Below are 6742 nucleotides of genomic sequence, written 5' to 3' on the forward strand. Positions count from 1 at the left end.
ACTTAGCGCTGAGTCAATTTCCATCCATTAGATCCTCATGCAGTCAAAAGCCTAAAACTCATGTTTGAAGCACACATATAGTGGAATACAAATGTGCAGAGATAAGGTATTCCCCCATTACTGCTACCAGACCATTACAATTCAGATTTTCATGTAACATAGGTATTCTTGAACCATAGGATCTTTTCTGAATCTCGCAATTTTGGTGGTGTACCCTGCAACAGCATGTTTGTTGTCATGGCTGTTTTTACTTCTGATTAGAAGGCAACCCAGCTAAGACATAGGTACAGTTTTATTTCTCATAGGTAAATTTGTGTAAATTTGTAAATAACGTAGAGAAATTCCTTGTCCCATTCCCACTTAACTTAAAGTTTCAGTGACATGAAGAGTGTGAAGTGAACCACCTATCACCATGCTACTGCAATACTTCATGAACCTGTGCATGAGGAAATTGATCTCAACATGTGGAGTAATGCTGTTGGTTGCAGTGAATTCCATTTTCACAGTTTTTTCATCATGAACAATCAGTGTGCTTCTTAAAATAGGTAAAGATTGAAATGCTTTATTCTTTGTTATATTTTTATTAATGTAAAACATTTTATTTTACAGAGCACGCAGTTTCTTTATGGAATCGTGTGGTCCTGGCACGGAGATTCTTGAGCCAATGCTGACCATGACGGAAGAGGGATTTCCATCAACGTTCTTCTCCATCCTTATCTTCGCGACGCACGCTCATCTAGTTTCACTGCTTCTAAACACAATTGGTTTTACTTCACTGGCGACTTGGCGAGTTTCTGGATCACTTCAGTGATCGCTTCCGTCCGCTGTTACACACCTGCAGTGTGCAGTCACTCACCACGGGATTATGGCCAGGTACCGGACAATTGAATTATTTTCGTAGATTATCTACTAGTTATCTTTTTGCGTAAAACTCTCTGTCTGTGTAGTAATTCCAAAATCAGGCCCCTCTTGCGCGTAAAAGAAGTGTTAGTGTGTTATTTAGACGTTTCTTTTTTCTAACGCTAGATGGCTTTTCGATAATTTTCAGCTGCCAAAACAGTCAGTTTCAGTTACTTTGAAAATCTCTTTAAACATTTATCGGCAGCTGTTGTGTGGAAATTTTTTAGTGGAAACTGACGATAACTAGACCTCCAACAATGCTCACTTGTTAGATTTTTGATAATGAGTTTTTTTTTTCTACTTCCGGTTTGCTCATTTCAGTCAGTAGTTCAGTAAATATTCATCTGAGGAGCAAAAGAACCACATATTCGTGATCCTCGTAAAATTTGTGGTAAAGTTCATGTTATCTTTTTTACGTTTTCGTACTTCCGGTTTCGAAAATTTTCCTGAACTATAGTTCAGGAAAATTCTCGATTTTGGCCAAATTTTGGATTTCGTTTAAATCCCACCTAATCGACCCCAAATTTCATGGAGATCACGAATATGTGGTTTAATTTGACGACAGCTCAATGGTTCAGGCGCTGTGGTTACTTCCGGTCTACTTCCGGATTTTTTTTTTTAGACTAGCAAGTGAGCTTTGTTCTGTTTACAGTTCTCAATATTGCAAGCTTGATTTTAAGTGTAAAAAATTGCATCTTTAAATCTTTGAGCTAAAAAACATGATCAATGTTCCTATTTGTATTATGTAACTTTTATTGACATGTCACTTAATAAGAATTGTTTGTCTTTATTCAGGTAATGCAGAGGAGACGTCGAGAAGAGGATTTTCTCATCTTTAACAGTCGTCAACGGTCTCCGTCGGACGTTGCCCCTGCTCCTGGTGCGAACGAAACTCGGTGGAATCGCGACCGACACCTAGACTCGTCATCAACGTGGATCATCGTATTGTTGGTATTATTGCGTTTGTGTTTGTGTTAGTTAACCCGTTGGCTGCCACACCTTTTTCTCCCCTGCACGGGCCGCGCTGTTCGGTCTCGTGGCTTACAAGCCGCGAGGTCGGAGAGTCGCCAAGCCCAAAATTTGCCGCAAGGCAAGCCTGTCAAAAGGCAATGCACCTTAGTCCCCCCCTTGTCAGCACGGACTTGTCAGCAATGGCAAGTCCCACTTGGTCATGGATCCTTCAGACGTGACGCGTAGAGTAGTAGAGAGCAACCTACGGGTTGTATGGCGTGGCAGCCAACGGGTTAGCTTAAGTGTATGTATGTATATATGTATGTGATTGTAAAATGCGGTGGAATTGTGGGTGGAGGTGGGACAACAAAGCAATTCCTTATTAAAGTTTTTGTTCATTGTGTCTAAGTACTTAAAATTGTCAAGTCTTACATTCTTGCACAAATGATATTACAAGTATCTTTTATCTCCAGATTACCTTTCAATAAAATACTACGAAGAGTCTAAGAATCTTAAAATTACAGAGCTGTTAAATCATAAAATTTAGAACAAATGAACAACAGCAAGTTTCTCCTAACCTACCCTGAAAGTGAAATGGGTTCAAGTTCCAAAAGTGACTAGAGCATATCAATTCCAAATCTTCGACATCAAAATCAGATCGGAACACTTTTCAACGTCAAAAGGCTAGAAGGTGGCAAGAGAAGTCGTACAATTTAATTACCCGCTTTAATACGTATATTTTCTAATTTAAGAACAACAACAATTACCAGCGACAAGTAACTATTATGATACGACAGAAAACCTATACACAGATAAATAAAACAAATTTGGCTCTAATAGTTAGGAACCTCCCTGTAGTAAGTTGGAGAAGCGTAGGTCGTGGTGTAACGTTCAGATGACTTGACGGTGTAGTAACTGGAGGCAGAGTAACACTTCAGAGCTTCGGTGTAGTAGGTCGGAGCATCGTATGTAGTGGCATAGTACTCGGGTCCCTTCGTAGTGTACTGCTTCAGAGCTTCGGTGTAGTAGCAGGGTGTAGCGTAGGTTGTGGTGTAGTAAACTGGGGCTTCAGTGTAGTATTTCGGTTCAGCATAATACGAAGGGGCAGCGGTTGGTTAATTAAGGATACGTAATACTTGGCCACCTCAGTTAGAGATGTGTAGCTCGGGACAGAGTAGTACTTTGGCACTTTTGTGTAGATTTCGACCGTTGGTGGTGTGATAAGCTAGAGCCTCGGTGCAGTAGTTAAGAGCAGAGTAGTATTTGGTAGCCTCGGTGTAGTAAGCTGGCGCTGCATACGTAGTTGTGTAATACTCCGGTGACTTGGTGAAAGAGCTCGGGGTAGAATAATACTTCGGGGCTTCTGCGTAGTAACTCGAGAAAGCTTATGTTTTTGTATAACAATCTGGAACATTGGTGGTGTAGTACATGGAGGCCTCAGTGTAGTAACTGGTCATTCCGTATGTTGTCGTGCAGTCAGACGCCGGCGTTGTGGTTTGATACCCGCCATACCCAGGAGACATCGGCACACCAGCTGTCAATCCAGCCATCAACGATTCAACACCCAACAGCAGCACGCCATAGATAACTAAACAATAAAAATAATTTTAACATTTATATGCAATAATAACTACCATATTAAAAATAATAAGTACAGTTGATACACATCTCAATGAAAAAAAAATTCATATTTACCAATGATTAAAGCTGGCGCGGCATTTGTAGTTGTGTAACACTATGGTTCCTTGGTGGTGTAGTACTTGGGGGCCTCGGTGTAATAACTGGTCGTGTCGTATGTTGATGTTCCATAGTAAGACGGCGGCGTCGTGCTTTGGTGTCCGCCATTCCCAGGAGAAATCAGTACACCAGTGGTCGACCCAGCCATCAACGAAACGACACCCAACAGCAGCACGACATAATAGTATACGAAACAATAATTAAATTGAAACATATGCAATAATAACTGGCATATTAAAAAATACAACACGTTGAGCTGATCCACACCTCCACAAAAAAAAAAAAAAATTATTTACCAATGATTGCAAAACTGGTGGTACGACGAAGAATGCAGTTGGTGACGACTACTGCACTATTAGTTGTTGCCATGCCGGTGATAACCATTCGACAGATATCTATCGCCTTCTCTCCTTTTATACGACTAGACAATAAATAATTTGGATATTCATTAGTTCGCATTTTAAATTCCATGTAACAGAATATTTACCCATGATATGTAGTGGTGTAGTAAATAGGGGCCTCGGTGTAGTACTCGACCCTTTAATGGCGTACCTCGGGGAAGAATAGTACTTCGGGGATTTGGTGTAGTAGCTCGGGCAGCGAAGTTGTGGTGTAATAATCTGGAGACTTGGTGGTGAAGTACTTGGGGGCCTCGGTGTAGTAACGTGCGGCGTTGCGGTTTCATAACCACCATACCCAAAAGACATCAGTACACCAGTGGTTGACCGAGCCAATACGACACCCAACATCAGCACGACGACGATAGCAGCAGCAGCACGATATTTTACTAGACAATTAATGAATTTAAACATTAGCATTCAATAAAAACTGGCATGTTAACAAACAGGAAAAAAAATGTAGAGTTGATACACAACTCTATATATAAATATTTGACCATAATTGAGGACAGTAAAGCGACGAAGAAGGCAGTTCCTGACATATTGTGCACTGCAGTTGCTGTTGCCGTGTCGGAGATACTCGCTCAACTGATTTCTGTACCCGTTTCTCTCTCCTTTTATACAACTTTTTCTCACCCTGATCCACCTCTTGAGCCTTGCGGCTATTGTACCTTTTTGATAATGATGGAAAACGTCCGGTTCTCACCTAACCTCTACACCACCGCATGCCAGTTTTACGAAACATTTCTTGTGAACTACAAGCGTGAACAACGAATTTTTCGATTGTAACTGACAAAAACAAATAAAAAGAATTGATTCACATTTCACAACTCCATGTAGAAAAAAGAATATTTACCCATGAAAGCAAACTGGTGGTACGACGAAGAATGCAGTTGGTAACGAATAGTGCACCGCAGTTATTGCCATGTCGGAGATGATCACCTGTTGTCTCCTTTAATACGACTAGACAATAAATAATTTAAACATTAATATTAAATAATTGGCATGTTAGAAATAGAAAAAAATGGCATACATTACATACATACACTACAAGACTCCATGAAAAAAAAAAAAGGAATATTTACCCATAACCAATTAACCATAACCCATAACTGACGAAAAATGCAGGTTGTGACAAATAATTCACTACAGATGTTACCGTGTCGGAGATGCTCCATCGACTGATTTCTTTCGTCTCTTCTCTCTCCTTTTATACGACTTTTTCTAACCCTGTCCTCTTAACTCAAGCCTTGCGGCAATTCTACCTACTTGATAATGATGTCACACGTGTCATTCTAACCCAACCTCTACACCGTCGCATGACACGTTTACGTTTTGTTCCCTATGACCTTCAACCAAATTCATAGGAAATGGTACTGGTTGATTATTTTATTCAAATATACAGATCAAAGTATTTTTCGCCTTTTTCTCTTTTTCTTTCTTCTTTTCCTTAATTACCTCTCTTTTGAACAAAGAGAAGAATGGAAAGAAAAAGAGAAAAAGTCGAAATATTGGGGGTACGGTAGGTACCGTAGTATCCCTTCCGTCAAATTAAAAATAAAGCAGAGAGTACCACGTCATTACTGCATTCAACATAAGTATGGGCGAGTTATCCTTGGTTATCCTGTATAGTTCACAAAAATACACAAATTTAAATGCATTTGACATAATCTCCAACATGAAAAGATATGTTGTTATGGTATAACTTTACCCCGTCTTTTTGGAAATCAAGCAATATTTGGCAAATTCTCTTCACAGGTTTTTAGTGAAACCATTTGGGGCACAGGCAGGGATGAAAACAGGTTTACCAAACCAACTGATGTTCCACACTGCCCTGAAAGCAAGAGAATCAAATAGAATAACAATTATAATCATAGAAACATGAATAATACTAATAAAGGGGTTAAATTTGACCCATTATTACCTGTCAGGATGACTAGTTTAACATGAGAATATTATATTGTGCATGATATGATTGAAATCCCTGTCCAGAATATAAAATTTTTAAAACCATGCACTCGTTAATACAAATAATAAGCATATATTTCATACTCAACTTTCCAACCAATTTTGCTGCCCTCTTTACAAGTTGTACCAGCTCACACTAACAAGAGCACTTATTATTAAGGTGCAAAAGTGAGCATAATGCTTCTTATTGATAAACAAATGTTTGGACATTAAGCAAGACTTCAAAACTCTTGCAATTTTGATGTAGTGTTTAAGGCAAAAGGCTCTCAAAATTACAGAGATAACTACAACGCCATCACACCAAAAACTATACTATCAGAACCATATTTCAACTAAAACTGGATTGCTGTCAAATTTCAGCTCGAGTCAGCACCAATCAATTCAGTAGGCTACATTAAGTTAATTTAACTTTCCCGATAATTTCCAACACAATTAAAGACTTTGACCATTCATCAGGTTATTTTTCTTCATTACTGCAGAGGCAACTTCCAGCTGTACTTATTAGGCAAAATAATGTCCCATACTTCACTTCTTGTAGTACCTATGTGCACGTGATCTGAGAAACCTGCGTAATTTATTGTTTTCTAACAAGGACTGGGCAATCGAGAAATCAAAGAAAGCTCTGCGTTAATGAATTTTTTTGACAAATGCCAAGTAAAATTAAAGAATTCAATAGCTGAAACTTTTATACTAAAATGGCCGCTGCTGATGTTGTTACTTATGCACTGCAGACGAATTTTCATGAGAACTAGGATGCTGTGTTTCCAATTCAATTTATGAAGAAGATC

The 6742-nt window shown here is 39.1% G+C and overlaps 2 long non-coding RNA genes across 3 annotated transcripts; one reads left to right on the forward strand and one right to left on the reverse strand.

The window, feature by feature from the left end:
* Positions 1-2568: 2568 nt before the first annotated feature.
* Positions 2569-6696, reverse strand: LOC124198671. 2 transcript variants are annotated; one of them, XR_006876659.1, is made up of 11 exons: positions 6479-6696; positions 6039-6090; positions 5911-5970; positions 5698-5820; positions 5571-5610; positions 4843-4949; positions 4658-4775; positions 4076-4375; positions 3885-4009; positions 3547-3680; positions 2569-3439 (listed from the first exon to the last, which is right to left on the reverse strand). It is a non-coding gene; the product is annotated as an uncharacterized LOC124198671 (long non-coding RNA). The 2 variants fall into 2 exon arrangements; XR_006876658.1 differs by lacking the exons at positions 3885-4009; positions 4076-4375; positions 4658-4775; ... (4 more) ...; positions 6039-6090; positions 6479-6696 and having other exon boundaries at positions 3547-3754.
* On the forward strand, positions 5567-5999 carry LOC124198674. The gene is made up of 2 exons (XR_006876662.1): positions 5567-5685; positions 5745-5999. It is a non-coding gene; the product is annotated as an uncharacterized LOC124198674 (long non-coding RNA).
* Positions 6697-6742: the final 46 nt, after the last annotated feature.

Source organism: Daphnia pulex, chromosome 7, assembly GCF_021134715.1.
Source record: "Daphnia pulex isolate KAP4 chromosome 7, ASM2113471v1".
In the NCBI taxonomy this organism is placed as follows: domain Eukaryota; kingdom Metazoa; phylum Arthropoda; class Branchiopoda; order Diplostraca; family Daphniidae; genus Daphnia; species Daphnia pulex.